General features: G+C 41.9%; 1 protein-coding gene across 4 annotated transcripts in view; it reads right to left on the reverse strand.

Annotated features, from left to right (window-relative positions):
* B3GNTL1 (UDP-GlcNAc:betaGal beta-1,3-N-acetylglucosaminyltransferase like 1) overlaps positions 1–25,738 on the reverse strand; it is a 213,542-nt gene that overhangs the window by 87,656 nt on the left and 100,148 nt on the right. The window contains exon 1 of one of the 4 annotated variants that reach the window (XM_073682423.1): positions 1,143–1,279. The exons of the other annotated variants lie outside the window; for them this stretch is intronic. The gene's annotated coding sequence lies outside the window, so the exon portion shown is untranslated. Of the gene's footprint in view, positions 1–1,142; positions 1,280–25,738 lie in introns of those variants that run through there. 4 annotated transcript variants of the gene reach the window in all.

The raw sequence follows: 25,738 nt of genomic DNA on the forward strand, positions 1-25,738 counted from the left end.
CTAAACAGAGAAGTTGTTGCAGAACACAAAAAGACAAACTGACAAAAAGGTACTAGAGGTCCCAGAAGGACCAAGCGAACTGACAGAGAGATAGGCACCGAAGCACCTGGCTAGAGAAACAGTCAAACACTGAAGTCCAGCACAGCCAGAAGGGCGGAGCTGGAATATAAAGGCAGATGGTCACGTGACCACAAAACACAAGAAGAAAAAAACAAACAGGAGGGTTCTAACACTGACAGACTCTTTATTCATCAATCAAGACGGTGAGGACACAGCGTTTATTCTTAATTATGCCAGACACATTATTTAGTAGGCCCAGGGATATGAGCTATTGTTCATATGAGCCTGTATGTTTGTTGATTTGTTGAATGCCTGCTGACTACCTATTGTATCAGCCCCTGCAGCTTGTTGTTCTGCAAACATTGAAGGACAAAATATGCAGGATAATTGAACACTATAGCAATGAGGGATTGTCTTCTCCCACCTTCCCCCAAACCTGTGGATAATGCCCTGAAGGACAGCTGTGGGTATAAAAGGGACCTCTTTCCTTCTCCAAAGAGACTCTACAGGACAGCAGCCAGGGCACCATGGCTCCAACCGGAGGAATACAGATTTGATCCACTGCCCATCACTAAACCCATGGAGACGTTTGGAGAACCCAGGCTGGGACAATCAGGTCACCTGGCCACATACCTCAATGTACTCTGTGGGTGCCCTCCAAAAGCGGGGTGCTACTGGTTGGGGTAGTTGGCCCTGGAAGCCCAAGCTTGCAGATATTCTAATTCCTGGTGAGCCAGCAGAAGGGTGAGACCTCATCCTGTGTTGTCTGAGTAATATTTTGCCCATGGGAAAGGAGTACGGGCGTTCAGTGGGATGAGCCCTGGTCCATGTGGTCTTTCTAAAGACAGCCAGACAAGCAGATGAGAGCACCCACTGACCCTCATGTCTCCACAAAGACCAAGTGGAAGGTGCAGTGTTTACGAGGAAAGCCTGAGCACTTGCCAGGCTTGGGACCTCCCACTGGACACTTGTGTCTCTATTTGCATATTATCTAAAAGTTTGTTTTCTTTGCAACCAGATCTAACTACTGCTTTTTAATGGTGAAGAAAGGACCTGACAGGCCGAGCCAAAGTACTACTTACAGCTGAGGGTCCCGACTTGGACCCTCTTCGTTTCCATGAACGTATAGGATCGGAGTGTGGGAGGCTGCACGGGCGGCTGGCAGGTCTCTGCACATCACCTGCTCTCAGGTGTCTGTGGCCGCTGTAGCGTGTAATTAAGGCGTGTCGCACCTGTAATCGGACCTCCCCCTCTACTGTATTCTACTGACAGGGGCCCTGATAAGATCGAGGTTCCCAGGCGTGATTTATGACCCCGTTCATGGTGCAAACACAGAATCCTTGGCTTGTACATTGTGGTGGAAACGCACCGCTGGGCAGATCTCTGCGCTCGGGAGCTGCCACCATAATCACACTGGATCTTACCCCATTGATCTATTCATTATTAGGATACAATGGAGAGGCCGGGGGTTATCGAAGGTGACTCGCTCCCGTTAAGTTTCCCGTGAGAACGCCACGCAGCGAAACGCGGCCGCCAGGATTTCTTACATTACACGACCGCGAGTATTCTAGAGTTATACACCGCCATCTTCTGTTATATTCTGGATATTTTAAGAGCTCTGCTTGCTGGTAATGGATAGGGTATAGTTGGAAAAAAAAACTTCACAGCTGAGGGTTTGAACCCAGGTCGATATATTTTACCTGCGCTGATACATTGTACCAAACTGATACATTTGTGTACCGGATACACTCGTATCAAACCCTCGCTTGTGAAAAGTATTAGGTCTGAACCAGGATTTGGGTGTAAACAAGAATGTTTGCATTTCCTGACAGCAAGCAGAGATCTAAATTGGTAAGGATAGATTCTAAACTTTTCTTTGGTGCAAAGTTTGTTGGAAAGTTTCCGAACTTTATACGAGTAAGGACAGGAGAGGGGTTCATGCAGATTGTTGCCCAGGCTCCATTCGATTCAGCTGAAATGCAGAGAAAAAAGAGTTATAATTTCACCCATTGGACCATCAGAACGAGCTCACTGAAGGATTCTCAGATAACTCATTATGCAGGCTAGACAGTACAACATTTTTAATGAAACCCATGTAAAAAATATATATTTTTAGCAAAAAAAATACATGGAATTATGTAAGAATAAAAATCCCTTTAAACATTACGGTATTTAAACGGACAGTGTCAGAGTGATCCTGGTGATGAAGCAGATAACCTGTAATGGTGGTTAATTGGATTGTCTGTCCCTGGTCTATGTAAACACATGAGGAGGACTGGTAATTAATCACTAACGAGGGGCGGTGCTTCCCTGGGTTCACATTACACTCCCCCTAATGTATTTATCTGTAAATGATCTTAAAGTGTTTTGGTATTTCGAGGATTTGCTGAAAGCTTCCACTTAGCAGAACACGACGTGTCAGCTGCCGCTGATTGAGCCGGTATTAGGGTATTAGTGCGCCCCAGGCACAGGGCCGAATGACAATCCGAAAATGCACCAGGGAAATATAAGCGCCCACAGGTCAGGAACATGCTGTTTATATACCCACTGTGTATACAGTATCGTATCTATATAGTACAGTCATATAGTGCCTACATAACAGCGCCATATACTGCCCTAATAATGGTACCATAAAGTACCCACGTAACATCACATACTATTCACACAATGGACAAGTGCCAAAGTAATGTCACATAGCAGCAGATGAACAGTGCCAAAATAATATTATGCATTGACTTAATACATTACCTCACCACTGCCAAATAGTAACAAAGTGCTGAAAAGACACTACTATATAAAGTGTACAGGATTGCACAGTGCCCAAATATATCGCAAAAAAAACAAAACAATATCAGGACCATAAAGTGCCCAAATATCCCCATATCCTGGCCTAATAACAGGACCATAAAGTGCCCAAACATCCCCATATCAGGACCATAAAGTGCCCAAACATCCCCATATCAGGACCATAAAGTGCTTAAATATCCCCATATCCTGGCCTAATAACAGTATCAAAGTGTCCAAATATCCCCATATCCTGGCCTAATTACAGGACTATACAGTGCCCAAATATCCCCATATCCTGGCCTAATTACAGGACCATAAAGTGCCCAAACATCCCCATATCAGGACCATAAAGTGCCCAAATATCCCCATATCAGGACCATAAAGTGCTTAAATATCCCCATATCCTGGCCTAATAACAGTATCAAAGTGTCCAAATATCCCCATATCCTGGCCTAATTACAGGACCATAAAGTGCCCAAACATCCCCATATCAGGACCATAAAGTGCCCAAATATCCCCATATCAGGACCATAAAGTGCTTAAATATCCCCATATCCTGGCCTAATAACAGTATCAAAGTGTCCAAATATCCCCATATCCTGGCCTAATTACAGGACTATACAGTGCCCAAATATCCCCATATCCTGGCCTAATTACAGGACCATAAAGTGCCCAAACATCCCCATATCAGGACCATAAAGTGCCCAAATATCCCCATATCAGGACCATAAAGTGCTTAAATATCCCCATATCCTGGCCTAATAACAGTATCAAAGTGTCCAAATATCCCCATATCCTGGCCTAATTACAGGACTATACAGTGCCCAAATATCCCCATATCCTGTCCCAATGACAGGACCATAAAGTGCCCAAATTTCCCCATATCCTGTCCCAATGACAGGACCATAAAGTGCCCAAATATCCCCATATCTTGTCCCAATGACAGGACCATAAAGTGCCAAAAAATCCCCAATATCCTGTCCCAATAACAGGACCATAAAGTGCCCAAATATCCCCATATCTTGTCTTAATCACAGGACCATAATGTGCCCAAATATCTCCATATCCTGTCCCAATAACAGGACCATAAAGTGCTCAAATATCCCCATATTCTGTTCTAATTGCAAGATCATAAAGTGCCCAAATACCACCAAATCCTATCCCAATAACAAGACCATAAAGTGCCCAAATACCACCAAATCCTATCCCAATAACAAGACCATAAAGTGCCCAAATACCACCAAATCCTATCCCAATAACAAGACCATAAAGTGTCCAAATACCACCAAATCCTATCCCAATAACAAGACCATAAATTGGCCAAATACCACCAAATCTGGCCCTAAAAGGAGGACCGTAGAGTACCAAAATAATACTATCTTATACTTCCGTAATAGCTTTATGCAGTGTCCAGATAATACCACCAAATCCTGCCCTAAAAGGAGGACCGTACAGTACCAAAATAATACCATCTTATACTTCTGTAATAGATTCATACAGTGTAAAGATAATACTACCAAATCCTGCCCTAAAACGAAAGGACTGTAAAGTACCAAAATAATACCATTTTATACTACTCTAATAATAATGTTTTATGGGGGCCAGATAATACCACCAAGTCCTGTCCTATAAAGGAGGACCATATAGTACCACAATAATACCATCCCATACTGCTCTAATAATAATGTTGCAGTCTCCAATTAATACCACCAAATCCTGGCCTAGTACTGCATCAAACAGTGCCCAAAAATAGTGTTGTAGTATCAAGCAAAGCACAAATTATGCGTCCAGGTTGCCATTCTATTGGTACTGCCGTATCTTAAAGGGGTTTTTTGACGAGTTTAATATCCTGTTTATACAGGCAGAACGCTATTAACGATGTGCACTGAACGATCTGTAATACATTGGTGTGCATAGGCTGCCAATGTTCTCGGCAGCACATCATCCCATGTGAAAAGGACTTGTGCTGCCGAGAACGATGATCTTTTGTGAATCACAAAATATCATTTCACCCAACGATTGAGTGTATTGTTCGTTCATCAGGTGATCGACAGCCTGTTTAGACTCCACGATTGTCGGGAAAGTTGTAAGAATGCTCGCTCACGATAATCTTGCAGTGTAAATGGATCCTTATTCTAGGTCTCGGCTGGGTTCACAATTATACTGGATTGCTGCTGGCTCTCAGGTACAGATCTTCAGATCTCACTGCTGTCCCCGCATGTTTTAGTGTCAGGGCAGAGCATGACCTACTGGTTAAACCCCATGGTTGGACATCAGTTAAGCATAAGTCAGCACGGTGGCTGGAAGCTGAATTATGAATGCAGCTCTGGGTGTGACTGCAGTATAAATGATGGAAATCAAGACAAAGTGGATTTATTATAATACTTCATAAGTGCAAAAACGGGAGCGGCTGTGGGGTAAAGTGTTTACATCCACAAAACCTTCCCCGCCATCTGACCTGCTGCCTTGCGTTACAGACACCTCACAGCATTTGGCAGAAGTGCGGGCGCAGCTCCCATCACTCTCTGCTGACTGAGCAGGTTCAAGAGTTCACGCCGCCCGCCAAAAAACTTGGGCTCCAGGGGTATCACTTTCCCCGTGTTACCAAACCGGAATTGTACGAGAGGAGCTGCGGGACTTGGCAGGCAGAGATGTGATCAGAAACCTTAGGTCCTGGCATCAGGAGGAGGATTCGCGCAGGAGAAGGAGACGTACATCTGAGCAGCCGAGCTACCGTGTCATCAGCTATGCTTAGAATTCAACGGAGTTCTTTAGAAAGCATAGGAATGAATGGGTTCAGAAGATACTGTACTGCTCATCCTGAGCCTCCTGGTTCACGAACAATTCGTATGCCATCGACAGTCTTCATCAAGCATCAATGTGCATAAAACAAAAAAAACCCTTAAAGAGGACCTGTCACCAGGTCAAAAGTGTCCAGTTTTTGGTCTTATTTTATTCTTGCTGCTCCCCTGAGTGTTACGGTTTTTAAATCTGCCATTCGGTTCCAGAGATATGGGCCTTTTTATTTAGCGATCATTTTTATAGTCTTTACCAAAGGGGCATGGCTCACAGGACAGTTATGCAAAGCAGCTAATGACACGCCCAAGAGGAGCCTGTGAGCCACACCTTCTTTAGCGCTAAATTAAAAAAGGTCCATATCTCTGGAAGCGTATGGTGGGTTTTAAAGCAATAAAAAAACTGCATAGTCAGGGAAGCAGTGGGAATAAAATAGCAGCAAAAACTGGTCATCTTTTACCTGTTGATTGGTCCTCTTTAAAGCGGTGTCCAGGATTAGAAAAACATGAATGGTTTCTTCCATAAAAAGCAACACCCTGCCCATAGGTTGTGTATGGAATTAAAGCTCTGCCACATTCACTTTAATGGAGTCAGACTGCAATACCAGCCATGACCTACGGAGTGTGGTGGTGCGATTCTTAGAAGAAATCTTATTTAAGCAATTTTTGTCCTTTTTTTTTTATATTTTAAAGGTTCAAATAATTACAGAAATTTGGCATAAAGTACAGAAAATTACAGGAATGTTGGCATGGCCGTAACCGTACAGACCCATAGACATGTAGGGAATGGGGTGGGGAAGGGGGGAGCTATCAAATCCATTCTGGTCCCGATTGCAATGATTGATTTCATGTGTGCGGCGTGCAGTGAATAGCACAATCTTCTCCAGCCCATTTCCTTTCAGAGGACGTTTTCCACCTGCACATCGGGGCGCAGTGAATGGCGTCTTTCTTCTCGCAGGCCGTCATTCCTGCCGCTCAGTTACATTAGACCCGGACACATGTTATCGTCTGATTGCTTTATCTGTACAGAAACTTGGCTCTGGGGCGCAGCAATTTGCTTAAAGCTGCAGTTGGTCGAGCTCCAAAATGTCCATCATTTGGTTAAAGGGCCCGCCGCTCCCCTGTGTCGCGTGCGCTCCTTAAAATGATAAGCCATTTTAGGGCATTGACAATAGGGGACAACTCTATGGGGTAACATCTTAAAGGAGAATGGGTTAAATAATAGGTGCAAGACAAATTTAAGGGGCATTTCCCCTTTAAATAATAACTAAAAAAAAAAAATCCCCTTTTGAGTTGTAAGCTTTTGAGTTGTGAAAAAATGCTACCCACTTGGTATTTATGGGAACACGGGGTGACAATCAACATGGCTGAGTTGTGACTACATTTTCCGAATTCGCCAGACAGGGCAAAAAAAAAAGAAAACAAATCAAAGATTTAAAGGGGAAATGTTCATTTAAAAGGGTTTTAAAAAATATCAAGGCTTTCTTACCGAAACAGCGCCACCCCTGATCATTGGCAGCGCCTGGTATTGCAACTCAGTAAATTTCTAAAAGAAAGACATCCATGGTGGGGTTTCTCCATAGAATATCACATGCATAAAAGGGCTTGCCCATAAAAAATGTGGAGATCCCCTTTAAGAATAAATTTTGCCACCAATAACCCTTGACTTGTATTTTCTTCAATACCAGGCATAGAGTGGGTCCAATGCCACCGGAAGTGGTAGCGTCCTGCTATTAGCAGGTTTTCTAGGATCCTCAGGGGCTGACACATAAGAAAGAAAGCCCCACCCATGCTTAAAGCGACGTCCAGCATTAAGGTCTTTAGCCTCTATACTGAAGGAGCACCTTCGTCCTTATTAAATACCCGGTATAAATTACGGTTTCTAGCAGACAGTGCCACGGATTAGGTCATATGTGCAGGATTAGGCGCGCACAATGGGATTATGATGTCACTGAGACAATAACATGTGGATTAGCGACTGGCTGGATACACGCGCCATTATGAGCTACAGCAGGATAAACCTCTAAACACTGTTATTACTCCCGCTATGATTAACATATGATTATTAATACCGCACACAGATCCCTCTCCTTATGTGGCCTGCTAAAGAAAAGTTTAAACGGGAAGCGCAACTATTTCTTTGGTTTCTAAATTAAAATCTCACAGTGCCATGGGTGCAGAAACAAGTAGACAAGACAATCCATGCTTTACACTGCATGTCTGCTTTTGTCTGAAATCCATTACCGGTATGATCACAACACAACTGTAATGCTCTATCCCTTCCCCATGCTTTACACTGCCTTTTTGTCCCATTAACGCTCATCCTTGATCAATGTAGTCTGAAATTCACCTGTCTCATCAGTGGTTTTCTGTTATTAATTGGCTGGTGTCCAATCTGGATGAATACACATAAGCGACTCCTATATGCAACGGCCACCATGCTTTATACTGCATCTGTGCTCTAATGAAGAAAGGTCATGATCATGACTCCAGCCAAGTTGCATGGTTTATTGAAGCCTGAAATACACCTCGTCACTAGCCTAATGTGCTGCTCTCTATTATCTGTTATCATGCCTCTCTGCTCTACCCATTCTCCATACTTTACACTGCATCTCTGCTTCAATAGTGCTCAGTCTTGACCCTTGACACTATTGTGCTGTCTAATTTAGATTCCTAGTGGACAAGAAGTAAAGATTACTCTAGTCCTTAACTCACAAAGAAGATTTCTTCATGCTTTACACTGCAGCTAAGCTCTAAAAGGTCACGATCTGGGGCTATAGCTTAGCTGCATTGTTTACTGAAGTCTAAAGTATTCTGAAATCCACTACCTCCTGTCTCACAATAAGCCTATTGTGCTGCACTGTCCACATTGCTTTATACTGCATTACTGCTCCTCGAAGTCTAAAATCCAAACTCTTGTCTTCTCCTTTATCATAGGATCCCCAGCACCAGTTGTAAGCACTGATGAAAGGACGATTTTTGAGCTGGGGAGGGAGCAGTGCAGCGTCTTATAGTCCCACTGCCATTTTGACACTGGTCTTGGCACCAGGTTGTGGCACCTGCTACTGATGACGCCATGTGAGGGCAGGCTGTCATCAGAGGCAGAGCTGGCTGTGGTGCCAGTCTGATAAGGGGCAGTGACGGACGCTCGTACAAGAGAAGCGTTGTGAATATCAATCTTTTATAGGATTACAGCTCCCCTTCATGAGCAGGCCATGACACTAGCTGTCGGCGGGTGAAAGATGGAGGATTCCTGCGCCCATATAAAAGCCTTGTACGAAACAATCCTGTCCTGTCCCAACAAGTCGCCCTGTGAAGCTTCAGTCAACATGACACAATCAGCTTTGTTCACCTGAAGAAGGGGGAGGTCTGACGTGATATTTAAGACGGCCGATTGAACAAAATGACTTCTTGTCAGCCCTCAAATTAGCGGCTGCCAATTCGGGTGAGCAGACAGGTGCCGTTTGTGGGTCACAATGGCAAGAATCACTTGCTGTTAGGAGCGCCGCAGATGTAATCACTGTCATTAGTGGTAATTCTGTGCCGAGGCTCCATCATTATATTTTCTTATCTGTGAGAGATCTACAAACGTTCTCACAGAGAATCAGTCACAAAGGACCCTACAGTACACACGGAGTGCACCTCATATACAAGAAGTAGTCATGGTGAGACCTGGTGTACAAGATGGAGTCATGGCGAGACCTCGCGTGCAACAAGATGTAGTCATGGCGAGACCTCGCGTGCAACAAGATGTAGTCATGGCGAGACCTCGCGTGCAACAAGATGTAGTCATGGCGAGACCTCGCGTGCAACAAGATGTAGTCATGGCGAGACCTCGCGTGCAACAAGATGTAGTCATGGCGAGACCTCGCGTGCAACAAGATGTAGTCATGGCGAGACCTCGCGTGCAACAAGATGTAGTCATGGCGAGACCTCGCGTGCAACAAGATGTAGTCATGGCGAGACCTCGCGTGCAACAAGATGTAGTCATGGCGAGACCTCGCGTGCAACAAGATGTAGTCATGGCGAGACCTCGCGTGCAACAAGATGTAGTCATGGCGAGACCTCGCGTGCAACAAGATGTAGTCATGGCGAGACCTCGCGTGCAACAAGATGTAGTCATGGCGAGACCTCGCGTGCAACAAGATGTAGTCATGGCGAGACCTCGTGTACAACAAGATGTAGTCATGGCGAGACCTTGTACGTACATGAAGTAGTGATGGTCAGAACTCATATTAAACACGTAGTGATGGTAAGACCTCGTATATACAAAGTGTAGTGATAGTGAGACCTCATATAATATATAGTAATGGTGAGACCTCGTATACAAGTAGTAGTGACGGTGAGACCTCATGTACAAGATGACGGTGAGACCTCATGTACAAGAAGTAGTGACGGTGAGTCTTCATGTACAAGAAGTAGTGACTGAGTCTTCATGTACAAGAAGTAGTGACTGAGTCTTCATGTACAAGAAGTAGTGACTGAGTCTTCATGTACAAGAAGTAGTGACTGAGTCTTCATGTACAAGAAGTAGTGACTGAGTCTTCATGTACAAGAAGTAGTGACTGAGTCTTCATGTACAAGAAGTAGTGACTGAGTCTTCATGTACAAGAAGTAGTGACTGAGTCTTCATGTACAAGAAGTAGTAACTGTGAGTCTTCATGTACAAGAAGTAGTGATGGGGAGACCTTGTACACAAGAAGTAGTGATGGGGAGACCTTGTACACAAGAAGTAGTGATGGGGAGACCTTGTACACAAGAAGTAGTGATGGGGAGACCTCATATACAAGAAGTAGTAATGGTGAGACCTCATATACAAGAAGTAGTAATGGTGAGAACTTGTATGTACAAGAAGCAGTGATGGTCAGACCTCATATATTCAACACGTAGTGATGGTAAGACCTCATATATACAAGGTGTAGTCATAGTGAGACCTCATAATATATAGTAATGGTGAGACCTCGTATACAAGAAGTAGTGATGGTGAGACCTCATGTACAAAAAGTAGTGATGGTGAGACCTCATGTACAAAAAGTAGTGACGGCGAGACCTCATGTACAAAAAGTAGTGATGGCGAGACCTCATGTACATGGAGTAATGACGGCGAGACCTCAAGTACAAGGAGTAGTGATGGTGAGACCTAATGTACAAGAAGTAGTGATGGCGAGATCTTGTATATTTGAAGTAGTGATGGTGAGACCTCATATACAAGAAGTAGTGACGGTGAGACCTCATGTACAAGAAGTAGTGACTGAGTCTTCATGTACAAGAAGTAGTGACGGTGAGACCTCATGTACAAGATGACGGTGAGACCTCATGTACAAGAAGTAGTGACTGAGTCTTCATGTACAAGAAGTAGTGACTGTGAGTCTTCATCTACAAGAAGTAGTGATGGTGAGACCTCATGTACAAGATGACGGTGAGACCTCATGTACAAGAAGTAGTGATGGTGAGACCTCATACACAAGAAGTAGTGATGGTGAGACCTCATACACAAGAAGTAGTGATGGTGAGACCTTGTACACAAGAAGTAGTGATGGTGAGACCTTGTACACAAGAAGTAGTGATGGTGAGACCTTGTACACAAGAAGTAGTGATGGTGAGACCTTGTACACAAGAAGTAGTGATGGTGAGACCTTGTACACAAGAAGTAGTGATGGTGGGACCTCATATACAAGAAGTATTGATGGTGGGACCTCATATACAAGAAGTATTGATGGTTGGACCTCATATACAAGAAGTAGTGATGGGGAGACCTCATACACAAGAAGTAATGATGGGGGGACCTCGTGTACAAAAAGTAGTGATGATGGGACCTCGTGTGCAAGAATTTGAGATGGTGAGACTTCGTACACAAGAAGTAATGATGGAGAGACCTCGTACTACACAAGAAGTAGTGATGGGGAGACCTTGTACACAAGAAGTAGTGATGGGGAGACCTTGTACACAAGAAGTAGTGATGGGGAGACCTTGTACACAAGAAGTAGTGATGGGGAGACCTCATATACAAGAAGTAGTAATGGTGAGACCTTGTATGTACAAGAAGCAGTGATGGTGAGACCTCGTATATACAAGGTGAAGTCATAGTGAGACCTCATATAATACAACCGCTGGCAAAATGTTGTTGAAAAAAAGCAGATCACAGACATGGCACAAAACTAAAGTCATTTCAAATGGCAACTTTATGGCTTTAAGAAACACTAAAACAAATCAAGATAAAAAATGTGGTACTCAGTAAGGGTAATTTTTTTCAGACTAAGCAGAGGGAAAAAAATGATGGAAACACTCACTTCTGAGGAAAAAAATATGGAATCATGAAAAACAAACACACAAAAGAACACTCCAATGCATCACTAGTATTTTGTTGCACCACCTCTAGCTTTAATAACAGCTTGCAGTCTCTGAGGCATGGACTTAATGAGTGACAAACAGAACTCTTCATCAATCTGGCTCCAACTTTCTCTGATTGCTGTTGCCAGATCAGCTGTGCAGGTTGGAGCCTTGTCATGGACCATTTTCTTCAACTTCCACCAAAGATTTTCAATTGGATTGAGATCCGGACTATTTGCAGGCCATGACATTGACCTTATGTGTCTTCTTTCAAGGAATGTTTTCACAGTTTTTGCTCTATGGCAGGATGCATTATCATCTTGAAAAATGATGTCATCATCCCCAAACATCCTTTCAATTGATGGGATAAGAAAACTGTCCAAAATATCAATGTAAACTTGGGCATTTATTGAAGCTGTAATGACAGACATCTCCCCAGTGCCTTTACCTGACATGCAGCCCCATATCATCAATGACTGTGGAAATTTTCATGTTCTCTTCATGCAGTCATCTTTATAAATCTCATTGGAACGACACCAAACAAAAGTTCCAGCATCATCACCTTGCCCAATGCAGATTTGCGATTCATCACTGAATAGGACTTTCATCCAGCCATCCACAGTCCACGATTGCTTTTCCTTAGCCCATTGTAACCTTGTTTTTTTCTGTTTAGGTGTTAATGATGGCTTTTGTTTAGCTTTTCTGTATGTAAATCCCATTTCCTTTAGGTGGTTTCTTACAGTTCGGTCACAGACATTGACTACAGTTTCCTCCCATTCGTTCCTCATTTGTTTTGTTGCGCATTTCCTGTTTTGGAGACATATTGCTTTAAGTTTCCGGTCTTGACGCTTTGATGTCTTCCTTGGTCTACCAGTATGTTTGCCTTTAACATGTTTGTATTTAGTCCAGGTTTGAGACACAGCTGACTGTGAACAACCAACATCTTTTGCAACATTGTGTGATGATTTACCGTCTTTTAAGAGTTTGATAATCCTCTCCTTTGTTTCAATTGACATCTCTCATGTTGGAGCCATAATTCATGTCAGTCCACTTAGTGCTCTCCAAGGTGTGATCACTCCTTTTTAGATGCACACTAAGGCTATGTGCCCACGATGCAGAAATGCTGCATATTTTTTCCGCTTCTCCCTGTCAGGAAAAACGCATGCAGATTTTACATGCGTTTTTCCCGCCTGATAGAAGCGTTTGTCAAGCGTTTTTGCATGCATTTCTGCATGAGGGTTATCAAGCGCTTTTCCAAGCGATTTTAGCATCACTTGGAAAAGTGCTTGACAACTTGTTCACACTATATAAATCCATGCAACCGGCATGGATTTATAGTAGTGTGACCAAGTTAGTTAAAAAAAAAGAAAAAAAAAAAAGAATAAGAATGGTAAAAAATAAAGATTATACTCACCTTCCGATGTCCTCCCGGTGTTTTCTCTGCTCCGTCCGGTGTCTTGTGCGGCTCGCGGTGGTGTGAAGGACCTGCGGTGACGTCATTGAGTCATGTGTCAGGTCACATGACTCAATGACGTCATGGCAGGTCCTTCACAACACCGCGACCCATACAGCAGACCAGACGCAGCAGAGAAAACACCGGGAGGACAACAGAAGGTAAGTATAATCTTTATTTTTTATTTAAAATTCTTTTTTTTTCAGGTTTCATGGTACCCAGGTCTGGATGAGAGTCTCATCTTCTCCAGACCTGGGTACCATCCACACATTGAACCGTGTGATATCCGCATGTTCACGTGTAGTGATACGGATGTCATGCGGTCCAATGCAAGTCAATGGCGGTGATTACGCTGCATGTCCGCAAAATTAATGGACATGCTGCGCATTTTTCCGCAATGATAATCCGCAGCGGAAATTTCCGCAGCATGTGCACAGCACATGCGGATTATCATTGGGGACCATGGGGCACGTATTACAAGCGTTTTTTAAGAGTTTTCGCTGCGGAAATTCCGCAGAAAAAACGCTTGAAAAACGCACAGTGGTCATGCAGCTTATCGAGCAGATCTAATTTGATGCAGGTGTTAGGTTTAAAAATGAAAATTTACAGGGTGATTCCATAATTTTTTCCTCATAATTCAGTGATTCCATAATTTTTTCCCTCTGCTTGGTCTGAAAAAAATTAACCTTACTGAGTACCACATTTTTTATTTTGATTTCTTTTAGTGTTTCTTAAAGCCATAAAGTTGCCATTTGAAATTACTTTAGTTTTGTGCCATGTCTGTGATCTGCTTTTTTTTTAACAACATTAAACAAGTGAATGAACATACTCCGAGCCCGGTGATTCCATAATTTTTGCCAGGGGTTGTATGTAGTAATGGTGAGACCTCATATACAAGAAGTAGTGATGGCGAGACCTCTTGTACAAGAAGTAGTGATGGCGAGACCTGTTGTACAAGAAGTAGTGATGGCGAAACCTGTTGTACAAGAAGTAGTGATGGCGAGACCTCTTGTACAAGAAGTAGTGATGGCGAGACCTCTTGTACAAGAAGTAGTGATGGCGAGACCTTACAAGAAGTAGTGATGGCGAGACCTCTTGTACAAGTAGTGATGGCGAGACCTCTTGTACAAGAAGCAGTGACGGCGAGACCTCTTGTACAAGAAGCAGTGACGCGAGACCTCTTGTACAAGAAGTAGTGACGGTGAGACCTCATGTACAAGAAGTAGTGACGGTGAGACCTCATGTACAAGAAGTAGTGACGGTGAGACCTCATGTACAAGAAGTAGTGACGGTGAGACCTTTTGTACAAGAAGCAGTGATGGTGAGACCTCTTGTACAAGAAGTAGTGACGGCGAGACCTCATGTACAAGAAGTAGTGATGGCGAGATCTTGTATATATGAAGTAGTGATAGTGAGACCTCATGTACAAGAAGTAACGGTGAGACCTCATGTACAAGAAGCAGTGAGAGTGAGACCTCATGTACAAGAAGTACTGACAGTGAGGCTTCATGTACAAGAAGTAGTGACGGTGATATCTCATGTACAAGTAGTATTGACGGTGAGACCTCATGTACAAGAAGTAGTGACGGTGAGACCTCATGTACAAGAAGTAGTGACGGTGAGACCTCATGTACAAGAAGTAGTGACGGTGAGACCTCATGTACAAGAAGACGTTGAGACCTCATGTACAAGAAGACGTTGAGACCTCATGCACAAGAAGTAGTGATGGTGAGACCTTGTACACAAGAAGTACTGATGGTGGGACCTCATATACAAGAAGTATTGATGGTGGGACCTCATATACAAGAAGTATTGATGATGGGACTTCATATACAAGAAGTAGTGATGGTGGGACCTCATATACAAGAAGTAGTGATGATGGGACTTCATATACAAGAAGTAGTTACTACCAGTCTTGACTGTTTTTTTGGTGGATACTCTCAAGTGTCATCCTCCTATTGCATCCTCTAGTAATTTACGGATATCTGACAAGGCTCCTAGGAGTCGGCAGATGCCGCGGGTCATATGTCACCCCCAACTTTTATCAATTGTGTTTAGATGACATCATTTTCTGGCAGGCGACAAAATAGACAAACTGTCTGCATCTAGCAACAAACACAAGGCCCCGCAATCTGCTAATGAATTCCGGGGTATTGAGATTCCGCTCAGGGCTGCATACTTCTATTCTGCGCTTTGTGAGACACTGGTACAGCAACCGGAAAAGCCATTCACTGCTCGGTCGGAAACAAAAGGCCGCGCTGGACGACTGGACGTGAAGGGTTTTCTTTTTTGGACAATTTTTTACCCCAACGTTGGCACAGAATCAATAATCTATGAAGGATCGAGCTGGGGAAAGATTTGCTGCAGACTTTCAGTGCAATGTTCCAGCCCTCTCCCGCTGCAAAAGCCTTGCCAAAACATAGGTGGCACAAGTGTCCTGATTATACAGTGATGCTGGTATGACCTGGACTTCTCCATATTATACATGTACAGCTGGTATAACCTGGCTACCCTCTGTATATAATTATACATGTACAGCTGGTATAACCTGGGTATCTCCTGTATATAATCATACATGTACAGCTGGTATAACCTGGGTATCTCCTGTATATAATTATATATGTACAGCTGGTATAACCTGAGCATCTCCTGTATATAATTATATATGTACAGCTGGTATAACCTGAGTATCTCCTGTATATAATTATATATGTACAGCTGGTATAACCTGAGTATCTTCTGTATATAATTGTATATGTACAGCTGGTATATAATTATATACAGGAGATGCTCAGGTTATACCAGCTGTACATATACAATTATATACAGAAGATACTCAGGTTATACCAGCTGTACATATATAATTATATACAGGAGATGCTCAGGTTATATGTACAGCTGGTATAACCTGAGTATCTCCTGTATATAATTATAAATGTACAGCTGGTATAACCTGAGTATCTCCTGTATATAATTATATATGTACAGCTGGTATAACCTGAGTATCTCCTGTATATAATTATATATGTACAGCATGTATAACCTGGGTATCCACTGTATATAATTATATATGTACAGCTGGTATAACCTGAGTATCTCCTGTATATAATTATATATGTACAGCTAGTATAACCTGAGTATCTCCTGTATATAATTATATATGTACAGCTGGTATAACCTGAGTATCTCCTGTATATAATTATATATGTACAGCTGGTATAACCTGGGTATCTCCTGTATATAATTATATATGTACAGCTGATATAACCTGTGTATATTCTGTATATAATTATACATGTACAGCTGGTATAACCTGGGTATCTTCTGTATATAATTATATATGTACAGCTGGTATCACCTGTGTATATTCTGTATATAATTATACATGTACAGCTGGTATAACCTGAGTATCTCCTGTATATAATTATATATGTACAGCTGGTATCACCTGTGTATATTCTGTATATAATTATACATGTACAGCTGGTATAACCTGGGTATCTTCTGTATATAATTATATATGTACAGCTGGTATAACCTGGGTATCTCCTGTATATAATTATATATCTACAACTGGTATCACCTGTGTATATTCTGTATATAATTATACATGTACAGCTGGCATAATCTGGGTATCTCCTGTATATAATTATATATGTACAGCTGGTATAACCTGGGTATCTTCTGTATATAATTATATATGTACGGCTGGTATCACCTGTGTATATTCTGTATATAATTATACATGTACAGCTGGTATAACCTGGGTATCTGCTGTATATAATTATATATGTACAGCTGGTAGCACCTGTGTATATTCTGTATATAATTATATGTACAAATGCTATAACCTGAATATCTTCTGTATATAATTATACATGTACAGCTGGTATAACCTGGGTATCTGCTGTATATAATTATATATGTACAGCTGGTATCACCTGTGTATATTCTGTATATAATTATATATGTACAGCTGGTATAACCTGAATATCTTCTGTATATAATTCTATACATACAGCTGGTATAACCTGGGTATCTTCTGTATATAATTATATATGTACAGCTGGTATAACCTGGGTATCTTCTGTATATAATTATATATGTATAGCTGGTATAACCTAGGTGTGTTCTGACCTATAGCCCTTACTACATATGGATCTGAGAGTCTGCAGTGAGCTTGGGGTTGTATGTACAGGAGGTCGGAGCCTTGTCCACAGTGGTGATGGTGACACCAGAGCTGATAATTTGACGCACCGCGGATGATGAGGGTGTGAATCCACTAGGACGAAACCATCGGAGAACAATATGACAAGTGTTTGGAGAACCTTGGTACGTCTCACACACCAAGAGACAAAGCCTGTATTCACGGACAGACGGCAAAACTGCACATTCACGCGGAGCTGGGAACAGTCGTGGGATTCGCAACGATTTTAGATATCACTGCAAAAGCTTAACCGCTTCTTTCTTAAAGGGGAACTCCATCATCAAAAAATTAATTTGATTTTTTTTAGTTTTTATTGTGTAGTGGCTGAAAACCCATCCTAGTTTAGTCCTTACCACACAGGTACAATTTGTAGATATGAGTTATTCGCTTTCAATCCTAAATTTGGAGGCAAAAAAAAAAAACAGCTGAGGAGCTAGAAAAAAGGACTTTTCATCACTTTCACATGTGGCCCCTGTTTCCCTGGGGGTCACTCAATCATTGGCAAGGTCAGGAAGTAAATAAGACCCCCACCAAAACATCTGATCTGGACTGACATAAATATGTACTGACCCCCCACAAACCTATACAGCCCTCCCCCACTTACATAACAAACAGCAGTCATATTGTGTGTAGTGCAAAAGTAGGGTCACAACCTCACGGCGAGTGTTTGCGCCCCCCCAGTGCCATCAGCCCTTACTAATTGGCCGGGATGATTAACCTTGTCCTTATACATTAGTCCTGTTTACACGTATACAGAGAACCCTTAACAATGGGCCATTGACAAGGCTTTTATAGGATGGACTCACAGACCATCATGCCCCTGACCCAGCAGCAAGGAATACCTCAAATATTGGGGTCGACTCCCCCCTCTATTGCCAAAATTAGAGTCTTTAGGAGGTTCTTCGGAGGATAGGCTATCACGGGGTGCAGATGGGTAGCCATGGCATTTTGGAACTTGCCCCTGTTGCCACCACATTGGTACTCTTGGAAAAAAATCTCATCGCCGCCTCCCTAATTAAAATATAAATAAATTCTGATCACCCCCTCCCTAATTAAAATAAATAAAATTCTGATCACTCGCTCCCTAATTAAAATAAATAAAATTCTGATCACTCGCTCCCTAATTAAAATAAATAAAATTCTGATCACTCGCTCCCTAATTAAAAAATATAAAAAGTTCTGACCACTCGCTCCCTAATTAAAATATAAATAAATTCTGATCACTCGCTCCCCAATTAAAATATATATAAAAAAAATCTGATCACTCCCTCCCTAATTAAAATATATACAGTACAGACCAAAAGTTTGCATATAATTCCATGTGTGTTAATTACTAGTTTTGATGCCTTCAGTGTGAATGTACAATTTTCATAGTCATGAAAATACAGAAAAATCTTTAAATGAGAAGGTGTGTCCAAACGTTTGGTCTGTACTGTATATATAAAAAATCTGATCACCTCCTCCCTAACTAAAATATATATAAAAATTATATATAAAATAAATCTGATCATTCCCTCCCTAATTAAAATAAATAAAAAATTCTGATCACCCCCCTCCCTAGTTAAAAAAAAATACATCAAAATTTCTGATCACTCCCCTAATTTAAAAAAAATAATAAAAATTCTGACACCCCCCCCCCATCCTCTTCAATTAAAAAAAATAAGCATATTCAGTACTGCTGTGTCCATTGAAGGAAAAACTAAGGCCTCAATTCATCATTTGAATAATTTTAAGTCACTTTTCTTTTTTTGGTCTTGTGATATTCGCTTATGTTTATGGCACCAAGTTCATCATCATGGCTCACACGGTTCATGAATTTGGCTCAAAGTCGTCAAAAATGGGCTTTTACGTCCGTCACTAAAAAAATTTCTAATTTTTTTCAGCAAAATGTTGCATATTTTTCAAAATGTCGCAAAAACGTGATTTGTACAATTTTTTATTTTATTGTGCAAAGTTCAGAATTTTACTTATGCCACTAAAATGGTAACACAAAAACTCAACAAGTTTGGTATCGGCAGGATCATCTTTCCAGGTTATTTTCAGTTCCCAAACCCTCCTCCCCCAAAAAAATAACAATGGTGGAATTGCAGTTTTTTTTCTCTATTTTGCTACACTTGGAATTTTTTCCCATATTTCAGTACATTATATAGTAAGTCCCTCGCATGACAATGTAGACTAAAAAATAATAAAAAAAAAAAAGGTTTAGCTCTCGGAAGAAGGGGAGGAAAGACGAAAAGATTAAAAAAATTGATTATCTTTAAGGGGTTAATTGAATGTCTGTCTCTTTAAGAGAACGCCATTTTTCATACTTTGAGGATTGCATAGACTGTCTTAACCCACAATTACAAAATTGTCACTAAAGTCAAGGTACGAAGCAACTTTAATCACCAACGTCAGGAAGAAGAATAAGGCATGGCCAATTTACTCCGGAGACTAAGAGCGCCACCCAATACCACCCACTTGAGCTCGGACAGCGCGAGACCAGAACAATACAGGGGTACTCCACCTTTGGGGTTTTTTAAGGTCTACACAGAAGATGGGACTCAAGAAGTAGAGGCCAATGCAACAGGATCTTACTGCTCCATTATGTGACCAGATCACAGGTACAGACTTACCGACAGTGGTCAACATATCATTTACGAACCTCGGCCGTGCAAAATATTGAAGGGGTTGTCCAGGTTTGGCACGAAAGTCCATAGTCACTCTATGTAACTGCAGACTCGTGAATCGTCACAGATTGCAGGATTCTCTGGTGCTGGCGCCGGGAGCTTGTGGTCATGTGACCGCAAGTATGTGATATGCACACTCCTGACCACATTCCAACTAGACATGTGCGGCTTAGCTCAATACAAGTAAATTGGACATCTGGTTGGAATGTGGCCAGAAGTATATATACCACTTACCTGCAGTCACATGACGCCCGGTCTTGCCGTCTGCATCAGAGAATCCTGACAACGTGCACTGTGCCTGCTGTAACAATTCACAATAGAGTGACTCCAGGTTTCTGTGCCAAACTTGGACAACCTATTGAATCATCTTGGTTAAGTATATAACATCTTTCTTGTTAGACACGGGAGCCTTCATTGAACTCATTAGAAATCTGGGTCGCATCCCCCAATGACTCAATCCTGGTAACTTGGGTTGTCACCAACCTCTATACTTCCATTGCACATGAAAAGGGCACACAGGCCATTCACAAAATGCTGCTGTAAAGTAATTTTACACAAAAAACACTAATTTCTGTATAGACTTCATGCAATTGGGCATGGGGAGAAATTTTTCCTCCTCCAGGATACCTTTAACTTACAGCCTGACCGATTCCTTTTAATGAAAAATTAGAGGTGACTAATCTGTTATCTTGCCACAAAGTGCTGAGTAGCCATTCTCCATAATACACAAGACTGATCAAAGACAAAACAGATAGAGCATACCGAGGACTAGGACTTTTTGTTTGAGGGTATTGGTCCAATTAACAGGAACTTCAAAGTTGTCATAAATAATTGTTAGGTCAAGAAGAAGTAAATGTGGAAAATACTTTTAAGACAGACTGAACTAAAACAGCAGAGTGCTCGAGTGCTTTTCTTAAGGTTACATTATATCAAGATAAAATGTAATTGAATAATCCATTTATGTACAAGTCCAACTAATCAGTAGAAATCTTAACTTTTCCCTTTCCTATTATATTTAAAAAAACCTGGAAAATCGCTTTAATCAAACTAATCATTAGAATGCCGGAGTTTTCCCTTTTTTTTTTTTTTTATAATATTACACATTAAAAAGAAATAAAAGTGGAAAATCCTGTTAAGTACAGACTGAACTAATCAATAGGAGAGGACTCGAGATGTCCCTTTACGATAATTAAAAGGGATTTTTCCCTTGAAAATTGGAACTCTGGGACCTTGTGGAGTGTGTCAATGACTGCCTTCTGGGCATCTGTCAAGTCAGCTGTCTTCCCCATGATTATGGAGCCTACTGAAACAGACTAAGGGACCTTTTTGAACGCTTAGGAAGCCTTTGCAGATGTTTTTTGTTAATTATTCTAATTTACTGAGATAATGACTTTTGTGTTTTCATTGGCTGTAAGCCATAATCATCAACATTAACAGAAATAAACACTTGAAATAGATCACTCTGTTTGTAATGACTCTATATAATATATGAATTTCACTTTTTGTATTGAAGAACTGAAATTAAATTTTTGATGATATTCTAATTTAGTGAGATGCACCTGTATTACATGATAGCTAAAAAAGAACAGACAGAACTAATCAATAGCAGAGTTCTCAAGTTGGTCCTTTTCTATTATGTACCTGTTTCTGTAAAGCTGATTTATTGTTGTTTCAAAAACCCTCAATGGGCGGCCAAACAAAAAAGAAGTGGATTCGGACTAGTAGAAGCCATGGGAAAAAGTTGTCCAGAACTTTTTGGTTTGTGTCGAGGACCTTAAGCCGGTCCCCTATAATTTCGTGACAACTGGTAACCGTGTAAGGGGTTGTCGTAATCTAAAAATAATGTGAGAAAAAACTCGTAACTCGCATTAGTTATGGCCACACAAGAAAATCTCCCTTCATGAGTAAAGTATTCGTCGCCATGAGATGACCCCGACTTGTCAACAGCTCGTAGAGAAAATAAGACATCAAGACAATAATTCCGGCAACAGAGCCGGAAATATTATCACCCAGCTGCTGCTACACTTCTCATCAAGGAAGAGACACAAGTCAGGAAATACATATTTATATATCCCAGTGCAAACACCTCGCAACTCTGGAGAGGAGCCCATGAGTCCTAGGAGATCAAAGGAAAACAAGGCTGTGTGCACAGCGTCAATAGGCTGCCAGGAAAAGTAAAGCCTTCCAATTTATGTCGTCTATGTACCAGACATAGTTAGCACAGGTTCTTCTGTGAATAAACAATGGACAATAAAAGGAGTATACTAAGGGCAGGGGAAAGGCTTTGCGCTCAAATGGACCCCTATGCTTTAGGGACTACCTCTCAAGAAAATGACTGACTAGGATGAGTGATACTGTATAACGGTAACTGTACAAGGACATAATCAGGGTTAGGCACTTTTATAATATGCAAATTAATTATTCACCAGAATATGGAAATCTGATAAGTAGTGACCTCATCAGTCGCTATGAGTCTGATATGTGGAACTGGAGCAAAGTGTAGCACTTCCATCATGGTCCGGAAGTTTCTATCTAATTCCGAGACTTATGAAAAGCACAGCCGATCAATATATCAAAAATGACATCACTGATAGAGCCTGATCCTCTGATGTCACTTGTGAAAAACAAAATTCATAAAAGTAAAGAGGACCAGTCACTCTCCATAAATATAACATTTCTTTGCCTGGTGTGAAAGTCGCTGTTCCTGTGAATCCGGCGCTGTTTTTCTTTTGTTCCTGCGCCTCTCCGTTACTGAAATTTGGCCCCTTCTTCCCTGTAGCGAGTCTTGTTAGTCAAGATGGCGTGGTCCTCAAATGTTCTTTTGTGGGCGTGTTCTTAAAGACTTGCCAAGGTTAGGTTTATATACAAGGAAGAAGAGGCCATATCTCAGGAACGGAGAGGAGCAGGAAGAAACGAAAAACAGCGACGGATTCAGGAGAACGGTGGCATTTACACCAGATAAAAAAAAATTACATTTATGGTGGATGACGGGGGCTGTATAGGATGATAAGATGAAAAGGGGACATTTTTCCCCCTTTTTCATATACCGTAATCACCTAGCTAAGGAAGCCGAGATACAAGGTGTAATTTGGCTGCTATGGCTACTCCTCGGGTAGCCACAAGGGGTTTCCTTCCATGACTAATATATAAACGGGGCAAAATTTCCGCTTGTATCACAGGCAGGAAAACTCCAGCAAATACCAGTAGTCATATCTGAATTTTGGGGATCTTAGGCATAGTTACTTAAAAAAAGGCTAGGCAAAGTGGGGAAGGGTCATCTTTTATATTTTTATTTAATAAATTAATAATAAACATGAAAATAAGAAAACTTTGTAATATATCTCATCAGACAAATCTGCTTCTTTCTTCTCCTGGACTGAGCTTCCATTCTCAAACATCTCAATTATGGGGTAAAATCTGTATTCAGTGACAGATTATTACATTACTGAGATAGATGACATTTGGTGCTGATAAGATCCTACGTCGATGGGAGGAGCTCTGCCTCTAGCTCCTCCCATCTATATAGGCAATGACAGTTGGTGCTGATAAGATTCTATGTAGATGGAAGGAGCTCTGCCTCTAGCTCCTCCCTCTGCCCATCTACATAGGAAATTATAGTTGGTGCCAAGATTCTATGTAGATGGGAGGGAGGAGCTAGAGGCAGAGCTCCTCCCATCTACATAGAATCTTATCAGCACCAACTGTCATCTAAGATTCTATGTAGATGGCAGGAGGGAGGCGCTAGAGGCAGAGCTCCTTCCATCTACACAGAATCTTATCAGCACCAGCTGTCATCTCCTAAGATTCTATGTAGATGGAAGGAGGGAGGAGCTAGAGGCAGAGCTCCTCCCATCTACATAGAATCTTATCCGCACCAGCTGTCATCTCTTAAGATTCTATGTAGATGACAGGAGGGAGGAGATAGAGGCAGAGCTCCACCCATCTACATAGAATCTTATTAGCACCAACTGTCATCTCCTAAGATTCTATGTAGATGGAGGAGGGAGGAGATAGAGGCAGAGCTCCTCCAATTTACACAATCTTATCAGCACCAACTGTCATCTCTTATATAGATAGGAGGAGGGAGGAGTTAAAGGCAGAGCTCCTCCCATCTATATAGAATCTTATCAGCACCAACTGTCATCTCTTATATAGATAGGAGGAGGGAGGAGTTAAAGGCAGAGCTCCTCCCATCTATATAGAATCTTATCAGCACCAACTGTCATCTCTTATGTAGATGGGAGGAAGGAGGAGATAGAGGTAGAACTCCTCCTATCTACAGAGAATCTTATCAGCACCAACTGTCATCGCTTAAGATTTTATGTAGATGGGAGGAGGGAGGAGCTAGAGGCAGAGCTCCACCCATCTACATAGAACCTATCAGCACCAACTGTCATCTCCTATCTCAGTCATGTAGTAATCTTCACTGAATACAGATCTTACCTCGAATTGAGAATTATTGATCAGTCCTGGAGGAGTAAAACCAGATTTCTTTGATACGACACATTACAAAGTTTTTTATTCTCATGTGCACTATTGATTTATGGAATAAAAATGTAAACGCCGGTCACTCTTTAAGAAATGATCTCGTCTCCTGTGATCGGCCGAAGATAAACAGGGAGAAGAGGCCCCGTATTATTATAACACAAGTGTCGGCCTCATGTTCCACTCCCCTCCTTGACAATTGGGGGCCCCAGGGACCGCCTGACACTGAGCAGAGCACAGCGCAATCAGCGCCGAAGCCATGGGTGCGATTCTGTTTCACTTTAATTACTATGTGACAATTACTGCGACAGGGGGACGAAAGGAAAACACAACTCCGCCGCCCATAAATCATGTCAGAGGCCGAGAGCCCCAAACAGGAAGTGGCACTAATGGCTGACATAAGTAAGGGAGGGGGCAGTTTAAACAACTGCTGTCAAATAAGTCGATGCAGAGCAAGTGTGAACACATACTGTACAGGTATATCAGAACGATGGCGTACGGCTAATTAAAGGGCAACTCCATCCTACAGAAACAAACATGTGGTGCCTTAAATCTAGGACCATCATGCACTGCTGCAAGGTTCTGTCAAAAAAATTGGTTCTGTAGCTACACAAGTTGAGCTGCAGTGTAAAGCATGAGGGAGAACGAGAGCAGCAATTCTGAGCCTCTGATGAGACAGGAGGTGGATTGCAATAGATCAGATCGTGACTCACCTGTGTGATCAGAGCTTCAGTTTAAAGCATGGAGGGGGAGATTATTTTAAATGACCTTGGACCCTAACAGACAATGGCACTAAGCTGCAGTCACTGACTCTTGCAGTGTCAGAACGTCACGTGTCTGGTATAACACCTAAGTGAATGTGGTGAGGCTGTAATACCACACGCAGCCTGATGATAGAGGGTGGCGCTATCCCTATCTAGTACAACTCAGATGCAAATCCGTCGTGTTTTCC

This window comes from Phyllobates terribilis, unplaced genomic scaffold, assembly GCF_046119375.1.
Source record: "Phyllobates terribilis strain yellow unplaced genomic scaffold, ASM4611937v1 Scaffold_5__5_contigs__length_657084704, whole genome shotgun sequence".
Lineage (NCBI taxonomy): Eukaryota > Metazoa > Chordata > Amphibia > Anura > Dendrobatidae > Phyllobates > Phyllobates terribilis.